Below are 17,065 nucleotides of genomic sequence, written 5' to 3' on the forward strand. Positions count from 1 at the left end.
CGAATTGCACATCTCTTGCCTCTCTTATTCCCACTCTTTGTATTTTTTTCTTTTTTTTATTTTTTTAACTTTTATTTAATAAATATAAATTTCCAAAGTACAGCTTTTGGATTATAGCAGCTTTTTCTCCCCATAACCTCCCTCCCACTCGCAACCATCTCATCTCCCGCTCCCTCTCCCATCCCATTCACATATAAATTCATTTTTAATTATCTTTATATACAGAAGATCAATTTAGTATATACTAAGTAAGGTTTTCAACAGTTTGCACCCACATAGAAACACAAAGTGTAAAGTACTGTTTGAGTATTAGTTATACCGCTAATTCACATAGTACAATACATTAAGGACAGATATCCTACATGGGGAGTAGATGCACAGTGACTCCTGTTGTTGATTTAAGAATTGACACTCTTATTTATGGTGTCAGTAATCACCCGAGGCTCCAACGCCGATCTTATTTAGACAATGTCATAGTCAAAGTGGAAGTTCTTTCAAGTATCATTTCCGAAATGAAAAGACTTGAAAGTCATTACTCTCCTCATTACAACAATAATAAGCTAAACAAAACAAATATCAACAGCTTCTCTGGGCACACTAAGGAGCTGCAGTTACAATGCAATGAGCACCCAGGAATCATCAAAGGTCGTAAAGCTGGAATCACAGCTGGGACCTGCTTATCTGGAACAGAGCCCTGGCTGAAGCACTTAGAGGGTAACTTTGTGTGAAGGCAATTTTACCCAGTGGCTGGAGGCCATTCCTACCATGAATGGGAAACTCCCAGGCAACATGGACTTAGGGATCCAATACTTTGCTTTATCTTGAGGAATCCCACCAACTTTTCACAGTAGAGGGCTTAGAAACATCATTTATTAGCTATGACAGGGAAGAGGAACAGTAACCACTGTGAAATAGGATGAAAACCATCTTCTTATTTAAAGGCTTAAATGTGAATCGTTTAAATATATTCATTAAAAGATAAAGATTGACAAAGTGAGTATAATAACAATATTCAGCTACCTCTTGTCTTTTGGACATTCACTAAATATACTGATTCAGACAAGTTCAAATAAAGCGATAGCAAAAGATATGTTAAAACTAATTGAAAGAAAGCTGGAGGTACTACACTAATTTCAGATAAATGGAATTCAGAACAAGGAAAATTATCAGAGACAAACAGGAAGATTGCTTAATGATTAGGCAGCCATTGCTTTAAAACCTAGCATATTTGTGTATACACCTAAATTCAGAACTGCAAAATACACTTCAAAAACCTACAGAATGAGGGTGGGCATTCTGGCAAAGCAGGGTACGCCACTGCTTGGGACACCTGTATTCCATTTTGGAGTGCTGTTTGGAATTCTAGATGCTCCTCTCTCAATCCATCTCTCTGTCTTTCTGCTGCATGGTTGACCAGGATGGAATTCCTGGCTTAAGCCTGCCCAGCTCCAGGTATTGCAGCCATTTCAAGTGTGAAACAGTGAATGGAAGATCTCTCTCTCTTTCTGTTTCTCTCTCTCTTTCTCTCTCTCTCTTGCGTGCGTGCGTGTGCTCTCTCTGTCTCTCCCCACTCCTGCTCTACCCAGACACCCTAACTTTCAAATAAATAAATATTTTTTAAAAATTGACAAAATTTCAAGGAGAGAGAGAAAGTTCCACTATTATATTTGGGAACATCAATCTTCCATTAATTGGCTGTTCAAAAATGCAAAAAAACAGAAGCATAAACTTGGCTTTAATTGCCTTATCAATTACTTTGGTCTAATAATATTTACAGAATTCTTTGTCCAACAAGATCAAGCTTCCATGGATGGACCACAGTCTGGACAACAAAATACACCTGAAACTGTGAATGTTCACAAAACACATGAAGAATGTTCCCAGATAATAAATTTTAAGAAACTGTAGCAAGAAGAACAATTGAAGCATGAAAAAGAAAAGGAATGAAAATTGGAGTATAAATGAATAATATTGAAAAATAGGAAAATAATATATGAAAATCAGCAAAACCAAAAGATACTTCAGTGAGGTAACAAATTCATAAACCTCTCTCCATGCTCATTAAGAAAAGAGAAAGACAGAAATTACCAGTATCAGAAATCAAAGAGTGGCCATCATTGGAAATGAACATTAATGTTCCATGGAAACTTAAGGATAATAAGGGGCTACTAAAATCACTATGCACAAAAATTTGATAACTTCAATGAACAGAACAATTGTTTGAAGCACAAATTGCCAATACTTACACAAAAAGAAATATAATCAGTCAAGGCCCATTTCCTTTAAAAGAATGGAATCAAAGATGCATACTTCTTCCCACCACCACCAAAAAAAAAGGAATGAAAATATCAGGCAAGGGTAACTCATAGTTGAATTCTACCATACATTCCAAGTACAAAAAAGGACAACTCTCTACCATTTCCTCTTGAGATCTGAAGTGTAGATAATAATTTATAGCTCAATTGGTGAAATCAGCATTACCTTAATAAAAAACTTGTTAAACTTCTAAGAAAGGAAAACTATAGAAAAACATTTCACATGAACAAAGATGCAAAATAAAAATAGAAAGCAAAATAATAATAGGTAATATCCAACAATTTTATGTAGTACAAGCAAGTGGTATTTATCCCACGTAAGCAAGGCTGTCAGCATTTAAAAAAAATCAATAAATTGGACATACTACACAAATGCAAAAATGTTAAATGATTACATCAACTTTTGTAGAAGATATTTGGCATAAAAAAACTGAGCAAACAAGGAACAGAAGAGAAATTCCTCATCTAGATAAAGAATATCTACCAAAACCAGCTTTAATAGTGAAATTGGACAGTTTTCCCTTAAGTTGGAGAAAGGGGGAAGTGTCTTTTTCTCACCACTACTTTTCAATATTATGGTGGAATTACTAGACAGTGCAGTAACACCAAGAAAGGATACAAAATGCATACATATTGGGAAGGAAGACATAAAACTGCTAGCAAATGTCATTATTGCATGTATAGAAAATTCAAAAGTACATCATAAGTACCCCTGGAACAATGTTAGTGTAGCAAAGTGGCGAATTACATGTACAATTTCATTGTTGTTCCATGTATGGGTAAGAGCTAGGATTTGAAATTTAAAAACAAAATTAAGCATCATTTAAAATTGCATCAGGTTAAGAAGCAAATCCCAATCGGTGTCTTTTAACTGGACAGTTCAGGCCATTAACGTTCAATGTGACTAATGAAAAGTGGTAACTTTGCCCTGCCATTTGCCAAAGATAAGTTCTAATATATGCTTTGAATTCCCTGTGATCTTTTGCTGTGAGCTTTCCTTCCTTTATCTTCTTTCATACTGATGACCGTGTTTCTGTGTTTCTGTGTGTAACACATCTTTAAGCATCTGTTGCAGGGCTGGACGAGTGGCGACAAATTCTTTCAATTTCTGTTTGTTATGAAAAGTCTTTATTTCACCTTCATTCACAAATGATAGCTTTGCAGGATATAATATTCTGGGCTGGCAGTTTTTCTCTCTTAGTACCTGGGCTATATCTCGCCATTCCCTCCTAGCTTGTAGAGTTTCTGATGAGAAGTCAGCAGTGAGTCTGATTGGCGATCCTCTGAGAGTCATCTGACGTTTCTCTCTTGCACATTTTAGGATCTTTTCTTTATGTTTCACTGTGGAGAGTTTAATTACAACGTGTCGTGGTGAGGATCTCTTTTGGTCGTGTTTATTAGGGGTTCTGTGAGCTTCCTGTACTAGGATTTCTCTGTCCTTCTCCAAACCTGGGAAATTTTCTGCTAATATCTCACTAAAAAGGCCTTCTAATCCTTTCTCCCTCTCCATGCCTTCAGGAACTCCTAGAACCCGAATGTTGGGTTTTTTAATAGTATCCTGAAGATTCCTGACAATATGTTTTAGATTTCTAATTTCCTCTTCTTTTCTTTGATCTGACTGTATCCTTTCCTGTTCTCTGTCTTCTAAGTCCGATATTCTCTCTTCTTCTTGAATTGGGGTGTCTTTTTCATTTGAGGGCGTCATGGTGACTTCCTTGTTTTTATTACCTCGGTTTTTGCGTTTGTTATTTGGCATATTGGAGATATTTGGTTTCTTCACTGTGGTGCTTTTTCTTGTTATACTATGACTCTAGATTAAGTGGACTATCTGTTTTTGATGGAGCCTTAGGGCTTGAGATGGGTGTGGCCTGAGAGCTCTGTTTGGTGTGCCAAAGGTGACACTCCCAGGTTAGGCGTGGTAAACCTCTCTCTCTCTCTCTCTCTTTTTTTTTTTTTTTTGATTCAAAAGGGAAGTAATTCTGCACAGCTGAACGAAGTTGGAGGTAGTTAGCAGGCAAATGATATACCCACAGGAGCCAGAGATCGGAAGCTCTTTCCCAAGGACCACACAGGGAATCTGTTCGGCCCTCAGAGTGGGCTCAAATTCTCCTTCAGTCTCCCACTGGGTTGCCAAAGTTACGGAATTGTAGCGTCTCTGGAGAGTACTCACGTGAATTCCGTGAGTTCTCTCCCCCACCGTCTCTTTTTTCACAGTCTCAGTTCAGTAGCACCACAAATTTACTAGGTCCTAATCTCCTGTTAATTCGCCCTGCCCAGAGTCAGGTTTTTCTGCTAGGCTCAGGGCCGATGCAGACCTGAGGTCGCTCTGCTTATGAAGTATGTCCAAGATGGCGCCTGCTCTTTGTCTTGCTCGCCCTTGAGAGGTGAGCAGAGAGAGAGAAACCCGTGTCCGTACCAGTCACCTTTTTTTTTTTCTCTCTCTCTCTCTCTCTCTCTCTCTTTCAGTTAGCCTGGTGAACTCTTCCCCCCCGGGGGTCGTTCCCTCTAGTCTCCTCTCTCCGCTTGCCTGCCGGTGTCTCGGGCTATTGAGGTTCGGCTCACCTCGCGTTCCAGCACTGGTGTGTTGAGTCTGCCGCTGGTGTCCCGAACTGTGGGCTCCCACGCTCTCCACGCAGGTCCGCTGTGAATCACGCGTTCCGGAAGAGTTTCTTCTGCTGTTTCCTCCCCTACTCTTCCTTGAACCTGCAGTATCTCCACTTTTATTAAACTATCTCTCCCCGGACTATCAGTGTGCTCCCTTCCTATTCCGCCATCTTGATTTACCCCCGGCAGTGCATTTCAATAACCTATGTGAGGTATTAGATTTTAAAAATTTCTAAAATTTTTGAAAAATTCAGAATTTTGCAGCATTTAAAAGAAAAATATTCTATCACCAAGTATTTTCAGAAACTTAACTAATGGCCAAGAGTTCTAATAAAAGCATTTTAAATTAAGTGTTCATTATAATTTTACCAAGAAAACAAAATTCAGAATTTTAGTGTGATTCCTCTCCACTTGTATGCTTCTGAATATATACAAATTTGACACCTACCTAATTTAGGAGAAAAAATGTCTCAGTTGCTAGGTCATCTGAGTCCTTTTTTAAGACTGACTGGATGGGGTCAGTGTTATGCCATAGTGGGTAAAGCCACTGCCTGCAATGTTGGCATCTCCTATAGGTGCTGGAATCTGGGCTGGTCCACTTCGGATCAGCTGTTTCCTAAAGGCCTGCCATCCACGTAAGAGATCTGGATGAAGCTCCGTACTCCTGGCTTCAACCTGGTCCGACCTTGGAAATTGGCTGTATGGAGAGTGAATTAGTGGATGGAAGAGCTCTCTGTTTCTCCCTCTTTTTCTGTTACTCAGACTTTGAAATTAAAAAAAAAAAAAATCTTAAGAAAAAGAAATAGTGCTTAAAAAAGACTGATGGGTCTACCTTTTTGATGTTTTATTTTCTTTTCTACTAGGCAACTTCCTCTCAAATTATAATTCTAGTTTAGTCATTTTTCCATTTGAAACAATAATAATACATGATTAATGCTTGACACAAACAAAACAAAAAACAACCAAAATATGTAAAGAACTGTTTATTTCTCAAACATCATGGTACGACTTGTCTTCATTATCTTATTTTCCAAATAAGCCAAAACAAAGACAAGAATTCGCTAGGTCCTAATCAACCAACCTATTCTTTATTGCATCCTACTGGCCCTACTACTAAAATTAGTGTTCTGCAGTTCAACCAAAGTTTTCTAATTTTCAAACTTAATAATATTTTTCAGCTTTCATCTTTGATTTAATGAAAGGTGAGATCTCACCAACTACTCTTTTCTTGGCCCATTTCTTTACACACACATGTGTATTCTTTGGCCACTTTCCTGAATAGTTTCATGTACATCATCTCCCTCAGATTCTTAAATATTAGGAATTTTTAGCAATATTTGTTGTATTCTCTTGTAAGTTTATATAACTTGTTCTACCTCTTTCTTCTCCTTTTTACTATCTCTCACTCTCTCTCTCTCTCTCTCTCTCTCTCTTACACACACACACACACACACAATTATTAAATGATGAACACTATTTTATGCAGCATATGTATAGTGACTGATTTAATCTTGATGTATTCTACTAAGTAAATGAGAAAACTGAGGCAAAGAATGGTGGTCATGACTTGCCAGTGGACACTCAGCCAATGCGTGATCTGAATGCAGTCATTTGTGCTCTTAATCACTTCACTAAGTGCCTGTCATATATTAAACATGTCCAGTGTAATTTGGACCACAGTTTCCAAAGGTGAAGTATTCTCACTTCATCTCTTAATTAGAGAGAAGAGAAACACATACACACACACACACACAGAGCAAACCAATTTTCACTATGATTTCTGCAAACATTTTTGGAAATTTTCATTGTACCTCCTTCTTTATTTTAAAACATTCATATTCCTAAATATGTGTATATGAAATACAAGAAACTTGTTTAGGGACCGGCACTGTGGCACAACAGGTTTACGCCCTGGCCTGAAGCGTTGGCATCCCATATGGGTGCCGGTTCGAGACCTGGCAGCTGTTGCGGCCAATTGGGGAGTGAACCATCGGATGGAAGACCTCTCTCTCTCTCTCTCTGCCTCTCCTCTCTCTGTGTTACTCTGACTTTCAAATAAATAAATAAATCTTTAAAAAAATAAATGTTTAACTTAGATAAAATTTTTAAAATGGAATTGAAATAAAATATATAAACAAACACTTTCATATTTATCAAAGTTAACATATCAAAATTCAAGAACATTCTCTACCTATAGTATATCATTCTTTATTCCATCTCTTAAGTGATGCTATTATTATTCACTGAATCTGTTTTGGTAGAAAAATAAGAAATAAACAAGATTGTCTTCCCTGTTCTTCTCTTAAATATAAACTGTCATCAGATTCAACTCATTCTTCCTTTAAACGTCTCTCAAATATGCCTGTTTTGTATCCTCAGGGCTTAATCCAGTGAGTGGTCTGCAAAAGTGAGTAAGATCAACTACTGGGCTTATCATACATATTTCAGGATATTTTGCATGTATGAATATTTGTGTGCAAAATATGTGTGTCATGACAAAATATGAGTCCTTTAAACAAATATTTTTGAGAGACAGAAAGATACAGAGAGAGAGCCTATCTACCATTTGACTTCCCACATCCCCACAAGGATTGGTGAGGAATGGCCTGAGAAATCAGGAGCCAGAATCACAACCTGGGTATTCCACAGGGACCCAGCTACTTATGTCATCTGCTGCCAGTGGCCAGGATCTGCATTAAATCTGAAATTAAGAGGTAGTGTCAGTTACAGTGCCCGGGCACTAAAAGGTGGGACATTGGCATCCTAACTGATTGTTTAACCATTAAGACAAATGCCTACTTAGTTTATGTGTTTGTGTGTGTGTTAATCTGATATATCTGTAGTTTGATATTTCTTTTGTTTGATGCCACTCCTGGAAATTCTGAATCAATACATATGGTTGTCCTAGGGATCTATTTTTTTGGAACTTCCATATATTAACCATAGTGACTTCCATATGTTAACCATTGCTACTCAAAATATGACCCTCAGTCCAATACTATTGATTGGGAAGCTTCCTTGAATTGTAATTTAATAAGGTCCCCAATTGATTCATGCACACATTAAAATGTGATCTACATTCGAAATAGGGTTGAACTATGAAAGAGGGTTGAATATGTTTAAGAATCGCTCACATATGTCAATATTTTCAAAACTATGCTTAACAAGAAATTCAAGTGAAGAGATCATACTCAGGAAGAGATGCTAGTGAAATAATGTTTATGCGGCTGGTGCTGTGGCGTAGCAGGTAAAGCCGCCACGTGCAGTGCCAGCATCCCATATGGGCACGGGTTCGAGTTCCGACTGCTCCACTTCCAGTGAAGCTCTCTGGTATGGCCTGGGAGAGTAGTGGAAGACAGCCCAAGTCCTTAGGTTGCTGCACCTGTGTGGGAGATCTGGAAGAAACTCCTGGCTCCTGGCTTCAGATGGGCACAGCTCTGGCCCTTGCAGGAATCTGGGGAGTGAACCAGTGGATGGAAGATTTCTCTGTCTCTGTCTCTCTCTCTATCTGCCTTTCTGTAATTCTGCCTTTCAAATAAAATAAATAAATCTTTAAAAAAAAAAACTTAAAAAAAATCTTTTTAAAAAATTAAATCTTTTAAAAATCTTTTAAAAAAATTACTGTATGAAAATACTGAGTTTATATCACATGTATATTTTCCACATCTGACTATTGATACTACTGTATCCTATCACAACATTCCATACATACTTAAAACCAAGCAAAGCGTGGAGTGCCATCTTTAAAAACTAAACAGGTATTTTGGACAACACATGCTTGGCAATACAACCTGGACATTTATCAAACACGGCAGAGAAAGCTCTCACTCTGCATTATGAAAATGACAGCTACAGAAATGGGAAAAAAAAGTTTAAACTATTTTCTTAAAAAGACTTCCTCCACTGCCAAAGATCTTGACTAGCTTCCTGGTCAGCCATGCAGAAGCCATTCTTCATATAATTGATGAATTTGGCTTCTACTTTGGAAAGAGAATCACCTTTTTCTGTACTTGCTTGCATTTTTGCTTTAATTTGTTCTACAGAATATCTTCTACAGAAATAGGTCCTTTTGGTGTTTTTTCTTCCCTGTTTTTTGAAGGATTCTTGATCTTTTAATCTTGGTTGATGGTTCTGAGTCTTTCTCATTCTTGTTTGATTTCTGTGCATTTTTGGCTGGGGTATCTCATATAAATTTCTTCACTGGAGCATTTTCTTCAGTTTCCTCATCATCAAAATCATCGTCATCATCTACATCATCATCATTGTCATCGTCATCATCACCATCAGCAGCATCAAGCTTTATTTTTTTTTTTCTGTGACACTCTGCTGCCACCTCCAGGGACAGATCATCTTCCAGGTATACTTAGAAGCTTCACGTCCTCCTCCTCTTCCTCTTCTGACTCCGCATCTTCCTCCACAGCTACTAAGTGCTGTCCACTAGTATGTACAGACCCTGAACCACACTTCCACCTGAAGACCACAGGAGGTGTTATTTCAAAGCCCTGAAGTGAAACCGTTAGCTGTACAGACATTTTCAAAGTCGCCTGTGTTACTGTAATTGGACGACCTTCATAATTCACTGCCTCTGCCTCAACAATGTGCAGTTCATTCTTCGCACCAACATCTAAACTGACTGTTCTTAAAGATAACTGGTACTCATTTTCGTTATTGTCCACTTTAAAGTCACAATCTTTGTTGGCCTTTAGTTTACAACCAAAAAGATTGCTCTGGGGCCTGAGAGGGCTCATGTCAATGTCCATTGAATCTTCAATGGGGCAGAGGGACGAACTTAGTTGGGAGAGAAGGCAGACGAAGATAAGACACACATTGCTGCAAAGAATAGCTGCATAGGGCTATTTGTATATATTTTTACTTTGAAATCAGACATGATGATTTTAGTTTCCTGAAGTGCATTATATAAAAGTAAATCATATTCAGTATAGAAGTTTCAACTCTAAATATAATTTTAGTAATCTTCATTTCATAAAAATACTCAACATATTGCTTATTTAAAAAAGTAAAATTACCACATGGATACTTTATATCAATAATACAGGAAGCAATAAGCCTACCCCATATTTTTGTTCAAATTCAACATTTTTTCTCATATAATTGAATATAAATAAAAGTAGGAAATATCCTTTAACATCAATTATGTTAGCAAATGTTGTACAAGTAGTGAGTGAAGCAATTGCTGGTATGAAAACTGGTAGTTAGGCTTTGAGTCCATTAGGAGACCAGGAATAGGTCACTCATCACTTATTTTGATTGTGACATTTAATTAAAACTAAAATATACTGAAGATGCAGTTAAACCTAAGTTCTACATCCAATCCAAATTTATTTCAACAAGCACCACTTAGACATGTAAGTTATTAGCTGCCTTGATGGAGCCAGTATAGAACATCATGTACGTTTTTTCACTGCTGCTAATACTATACAGTAATAAATTAAATTATGAGAGAGTGTTTGCACTAAGCCAAATTCCTAAGCCTCTAGATACCAATGTAAGTGCTTTGTCTAAGTGAAGTGTGTGAGTTCCTTTCCAGATTAAAGTCAGGATAAACCTTATTTATAAGCCTGACAAATCAGAATTCAAACATCTGTCACACAACTCAGTCAGAACATTTCACTCCACTTCCTTCCTGAGTGATATTATAGTACTAGCTATTCAACACTTTCATTGCTTGCCAGCCAACTTTGATATACAATGTGAAACCCAACAGATTATTGTAAATGCTACAACCAAATCATGTAAGAGGAAGAAGAAAAACACCCTCTTCAGCTTTAGAAATATAAAGTTTGAATTAGAAAAACTGAAATGAAGGACCAAAAATGTCACCCTTAATACGAGAAAATGCTATGTCCTTTGCACAAGGAAAGTTATAAAATTATTCTGAAATGAACATTTTATGTTACAGATTCCAAAATGTTTCTATAGGAATGCAATCCTCTAAAATAAAGAGTTCAGTGGGAACACTTGCCCTAGGAATTAAGCTACAGCTTGGAATGGCCACATGCAATACCACAGTGTCTGGGGGCAAATCAAGGATATGCTTCCAATTCTAGCTCTCTGTTAATGAACACCTTGGGAGGTTATGGTGGAAACCCAAGTATTTGGGTTCTTGTCACCCACGTAGGTGACACACAAAGTTCCCAGATACTGTTTTCATCTTGGTCCAACTCCTGCTATTGTGGGCGTCTATTGTGTGAGGCAGTACTCTTGTTCATCCCAGTAAATTAGAGATCTCTCTGTCTAGTAATTGCAGGTGATAGGTGGGGACTGGGCTATGATGACTAATCAGATTTTGAAGGTCCCAGACTAAGGTTTAGGTTCACCTGTGCTTAGATTATTTCACCAACCTATATATTCAAAGTATTTGTTATTATTTTCTTGACACTTCTGAAGAAGTTAAGTGAAGAAGCAAGTTCAATAACTTCAGAACACAGAAAAAGTTGAGTTGGCCAAACATTCTACAGATTGGACAGACAATGGACAGGCTGTTGCTTCTCCAGGGAGTAGAGTGAGTCCCAGCAGAGTTGAGGATTGCATGGCAGAGGAGAATTGTTCTTGTAAAGCTTAACTCCAATAACGGTTCACAGGTGGAGAAGAAGGTTGAGAAAGAAAAGCTGGAGCTCAAAATTGTGTGTGTCAGTGAGAGACAGAATGTGTGTGTGTATATGTGTGTGTGTGTGTGTGTGTGTGTTAGAGAGAGAGGGAGGAAGGGAGGAAGGGAGGAATGAAAAGAGAGAATGTTGACATTAGGTGAACCTGAGGTGCAGAAGTTTCACTGTGGTTCAGTTAGCCCAAAGGCAAACCAGAAACATGTTACTGCATCCTCCTTGACTGCTATGTGATGCGGGAAGGCGCAAAGTCCTGAGACCCAACTCCCCTCATGGAGTACAAAGCCATTAGAATGCCAACAGGACTCTTCTGGTGACAGATATGTGACTGACCTTGGGGTAGCAGTGAACTGTAGGAGAAAAAATACAGCTTATCTCTGAGAAGTCATCAGTACCAATGGGAACTGCAAGGGAACTGAAGTACTGTAAGAAAGGTCTGGACTTTGATCAAGTCATGGCCACAAGACACATATTGACTGTTACTTCTCTAAAGATGCTGTTTAAGACATCAGGAAACTGATTTTCATTCCAACCAATGGTGAATTAGAGTACTTTTTCCTTTAAATCTATGCCAGCATGTATTACTTTTTGATTTGTGGATAATAGCCATTGTGACTTGAATTAGGTAGTATTTTGTTGTGGCTTTTATTAGCATTTCTCAGATAGCTTGTGATCTTAAGCAATTTTCAATATGTTTATTGGTCTTTTGTATTTCAATCTTTGAAAATGGTATGTTCATATCCATTGCCCTTTTCTCAATTGGATTGCTTATTTGTTTTTACAATGCTGCTATGTATATCTTTGCACAAGCCTTGTGTACCTATATGAATGAATGCCTCTCTAAAACACTTTATAAATAAAATTATTGGGTAATAGCATATGCAGCTTTTACATCTTAATCCATATTGCTTTCATAATTTTTTAACTTTTCTTTAATAAATATAAAATTCCAAATTACAACTTTTGGATTACAGGGGCTTCTCCCCCCATAACCTCCCTCCACAACCATTCCATCTCCCACTCCCTCTCTCATCCCAATCTTCATCAAGATTCATTTTCAATTATCTTTATATACAGAAGATCAGCTTAGTATATACTAAGTAAAGATTTCACCATACTGCACCCACACAGATACACAAAATATAAAGTACTATTTGACTAGTTGTTTTTCCATTAATTTGCATAGTACAACACATTAAGGACAGAGATCCTACATGGGGAGCAGGTGCACAGTGACTCCCGTTGTTGATTAAACAATTGACACTCTTATTTATGATGTCAGTAATCAGTAATCACCCGAGGCTCTTGTCATGAGTTGCCAAGGCTATGGAAGCCTCTTGAGTTCGCCAACTCTGATCTTATTTAGACAGGCCATAGTCAGAGTGGAAGTTCTCTCCTCCCTTCAGAGAAAGGTACCTCCTTCTTTGATGGTCTGTTCTTTCCGCTGGGATCTCACACACAGAGATCTTTCATTTAGGTAATTTTTTTTGGCACAGTGTCTTGGCTTTCCATGCCTGAGAAACCCTCATGGGCTTTTTAGCTGGATCCAAATGACTTAAGGGCTGATTCTGAGGCTAGAGTGCTGTTTAGGACATCTGCCATTCTATGAGTCTGCTGTTTTGTTGTTGTTGAGTTTCTTGAGTTCCTTATATATCCTGGGTATTAACCTTTTGTCAGATACATAATTTGTTAATATTTTTCCATTCTGTCAGTTGTTAATCATTTTCTTTGCTGTGCAAAAACATTATGGAAAACAATACGGATATTCATCAGAAAACTAAAAATGTATCCACCACATGACTCAACTATACCACTTCAGAAAATATCTGAAGAAAATGAAATCAGTCTATCAAATAGTTACCAGCATTCTCATGTTTATAGCAGCTCAATTCACAATAGCAAAGATATGGAATCAACACAGACATTCATCAACTGATGATTGGCTGAAGAAAATGTGGTATATCTACATGAAAGAATATTACTGATCATAAAAACGACTAAAATCCTGACATTTGCAACAAAATAGATGGAATTGAGATCATTATTCCATGTGAAATAAGTCAGACCCAGAAAGACAAATATCTATTTTCTCTTATTTGTGAAAGTTACTGTATGAAGTGAGTATAAGCATTTTATGGATGTCGTATCCTGTTAGTTAGTTTCAAACATTGCTTCCTGAGTCATACTACATAGATGAAAATATACTCTTCTTTCATCACATAATGACAATTATTAAGATTCCCTCTGTGATATTAATATCTGTTTTCTAGAAAAGATAGTATATATGTTTATGCATATAATGTCTACACTTTAAATCAATAATGCAAGATGTAAAATAATAATTTTTATGAAGGAGTCATGAGACCATGAAGTGATTTATAAAGCTAAGTATTCTCCCGAAGCTATGTTATGTTTACCTAATAAGATTTTTCTCTCTCCGGAAGACACATAGATATCTTTGGGAAGGTATACTAATCTGAGAGCTAATTTGAAAAGTATTGAATTAACTGTAAAAACTGCAAGAACTGAGAGTTCTGTCTTTATTCCATTTTTATACATAATAGAGTGTAATAAAATCAGCTCTTGTGTTTGTGAGAACATAATACATTTAACTCAATGTCTGATACATAGTAAATACTAACTGCTCTAGCAGTGATCCCTTATTAATTTGCTCCTGAGGTGCTCAAAAAGATAATTTTCCTGCTCTTTTTGTTTGTTTTTTGTTAAAGAACTGTTCCATGTTTATAGATCACAGCATTGAAAATGCCAATCAAAATTGTATCTATCTCACACAGGGCACCAAGAAACAAGAAAAATAATAAAAATGAACCTATAATTTTTTTCTAAATAAGCTTAGAAATTATTAATTTAGGCCCAATTTAAATGTAATGTACTTAAGCAAAATTTGTTCACCTGTGTACAATGAGATTAGGAGACATGCTTATGAGTCACATTTTCAGAAAGGTTGTAGAACAGGCTGCCGAATTTGTTGACATTTGCACAAATAATATCACAGTTTCTCACTCTTACTTTCATGACAGTCCATTACCATGATGGGAAATGCAGTGAAAAATTAATATTTCTTTTTTATGAACAGCAGCCAAAAGGCCTATTGCTTTGGAATAATTGGAGAAAATTGTGGCCTAAACAAAGCTTATCCTAATTTAATATGCATACTTGGATATACATAGATAGATTCTAAATTATTTGATGCCTAACTATTATAGTAATTAATGCAATAATTAAACATAAAATAAGAATGTGTTCTTCAGAAAGTGCCATGTTAGTATGAACCCATGTCTATATTTGTCCCTGAAGTTGCTACTTACACATTAAAAGTGCCTTCCGACCTCCTTCTGCAACATTTTCCTTCTGTTCATTCTGTTCCCCACTCTTGCTTTTTTTATTCCAGAATCAGGTTGTTCTTTTCTCTCTTCCTACCGTCCTGTCTTCTCCCCTGCTCTCTTCTTCCTCCTCCCCTCTTCCTTTTCTTCATTCTTCTCTGTTCTCTCTCATTCGCCATTCTCTGTGTGTTCCTACCACTCCTCATGCATAATACTGTGTAACTTACCATAATACTATATAATTATTTGCTTATATGGCCATATTTTCAATTAGAATGCAATTGGTGCTGAGTAACAACATGGCCTCGTTCAATCTGTAAAGCCCCAGAGTCTTTTGCAGAAGCTGGAACACTGTAGGCATCTATTACATTTCTTAAATAACAAGTAAATACATTAGTTGAATGATTGTTTTAAAATCCATATATTTAAATCTAAACTACTCAAATAAAACAGAACAGCTCCATCCCCCATTTCCTTTCCCAGGAAGAGAATAATTATTTTCCTTATGTAATTGAGAGGAGTTTCTAAAATCAGATAATTTATTTAAATATTAGATAAATAATGAATGAAACAAATACCTCTGCATAGACACTACTTGACTGACTGACTGACTGATTGATTGATTGATTGCAAAGGAGATTATTACTGAATCAGTAAGTTCTATTACAGGCTTTAAAACCAAATTAGCATTCTCACATACTCATTAATTCTTTTCACTGAAGCATATTGTACCTCATACAGAAGAGTTGGTTGTGTGATGTGAATGCTAACATATTTTGTATTTTAAAGTTTTATGACTTAGTAGCTTTACAGAAGTGAAAAAACTACTTAGTAGTACACAGCAAGTGCATCTTCTATTTTAAGATGCAATACTCAAAAATACACATTCTATAACTCATAAATGTTTAACAACAAAAGTTGTTTTAATATAATTACACATATATGAATATATTAAGAACATGTGCTTTTACAATTAAATCAGTTATTCTTTTTATAGCTTTTAAAGTGTCCTAAAGTTAACCTGAGCTCAAATCTAATGGAAAGAGGTTGATGCACGTATCTAAGATTTCTCCCAATGCTGCAAGTTAACATAATTGGGTTCCTCCACCCCACCATATTTGACTGTATAGCTGGCTCATAAAACTCAAACTTCACATATTCATTGTGAATGTCTGCTTCAGAGATTTTTGATTTTAAACTCTATACTATTCATTCTGGTGAAAACTTAGAAGACATTGTTACATTTCTTGGGCACTCACTGTCTCAGATGGCAAGAAACCTGGTCTAATTATAGCCAAGAAGACTCCACAGGACACATTATCTGGCTTCAAAGGCTCATAAAGCGTCTGTCTTCCCAGAATGAGGGATAAAATCACGTAAATAGGTTTCTTCTTTATCCACTTAGCTGATGGGAGTGCTTGGCTGTCAATTCTGCTATTATTCCAGGGACCAGTCTTTGTTCTCAACCACCAGAGGAATTGGGTTGTACTTCAATGCAACCCATGACTTTTTTCTGCAAGCCAAAGTGTTTAGTTTAATGCCAATCCCAGACAAGTGTGTTCTCCCCCATAACTTCTTTATCAGAAAACTGTAAGAATCAAAATTCTCCATAGACATGCGAAAAAATAAAGCAAAGCTTTTTAATAATGACTTCCAGGACTGAACATTCTTATTGACTGCTGAAATCCATTCTACATTAGAAGTTTGAAACATGCCAGGGGATTCCAATTCAATCCCATCAAGGTGGCATGGACCAATGCCATCTCACTAGTCCAAGTGATCAATTTCTGTTCACAAATGATCAAAATGATAGGACTAAGAACCAAAGGGATCACATAAACAAGACTAGTGTCTGCAAATACTAACTGATGGAATAAAAAAGGGAGAGAACTATCCAACATGGGAAGCGGGATACACAACAGACCATAGAATGGTGGATGTCCTAAACAGCACTCTAGCCTCAGAATCAGCCCTTAAGGCATTCAGATCCAGCTGAAAAGCCCCTGAGAGTATTTCAGGAATGGAAAGCCAAGACACTGTGGCAAAAAAAAAAAAAAAAAAAAAAAAAAATTACCTAAATGAAAGATCTCTGTGAGTGAGATCCCAGCAGAAAGAACAGGTCATCAAAGAAGGAAGTACCTTTCTCTGAAGGGAGGAGAGAAATTCCACTTTGACTACG

General features: G+C 36.9%; 1 protein-coding gene and 1 pseudogene across 5 annotated transcripts in view; both read right to left on the bottom strand.

The window, feature by feature from the left end:
• The window catches only part of NCAM2 (neural cell adhesion molecule 2), a 604,741-nt gene that overhangs the window by 299,015 nt on the left and 288,661 nt on the right, over positions 1-17,065 (bottom strand). The gene's annotated exons all lie outside the window — the stretch shown is intronic.
• LOC127482977 (nucleophosmin pseudogene) lies at positions 136-16,932 on the bottom strand (annotated as a pseudogene).

The sequence above is a fragment of the Oryctolagus cuniculus genome, chromosome 4 (genome assembly GCF_964237555.1).
Source record: "Oryctolagus cuniculus chromosome 4, mOryCun1.1, whole genome shotgun sequence".
Lineage (NCBI taxonomy): Eukaryota > Metazoa > Chordata > Mammalia > Lagomorpha > Leporidae > Oryctolagus > Oryctolagus cuniculus.